Here is a 497-nt window from a genome sequence, read left to right on the forward strand (position 1 = left end):
GGCGCCCCTGCTGGGGCGGGCCCTCGCCAATGGCGGCCGCAGCGGCCGGGCCGGGGGCGGGGCGGCGAGCTCCGCGGGCGGGAGGCGGGGACAGGCCCAGGCTGGAGAGGGAGGTGCGGGCGGCCGAGGTGACAGGACCTGCGGGCCGGCCGAGGGGACAGCTGGATGGGACTGCGGGAACAGAGCGTTCTCGCCGGAGTGAGATCGCTTTCACTGGCAGGGAGGCGAGCGGCACGGATCCGCGGTCGCTGTTTCAGAGGCTGGGCTCCGGTTCTTAGCATTTGCTGCAGAGGTGACCGAAAGCGTTGGGCACCGAGGGGACAGCTAGAGGGTGACACTGGAGGGTGAGTGCAGGGTGCTCTGTTTTACTCGCCCTTCGCCGACCGCAGAAGGCGCAGAGGCGGAACGCCAGGCTGCACGGAGAGGCGGGGGGGGGGGCGCACAGCGGCCCGCGCTGCCAGCGCCCTTCTGGAGAGTTGGGGACCGCGGGGAAGAGC

The sequence above is a fragment of the Tupaia chinensis genome, unplaced genomic scaffold, assembly GCF_000334495.1.
Source record: "Tupaia chinensis unplaced genomic scaffold, TupChi_1.0 Scaffold000094_1, whole genome shotgun sequence".
Lineage (NCBI taxonomy): Eukaryota > Metazoa > Chordata > Mammalia > Scandentia > Tupaiidae > Tupaia > Tupaia belangeri.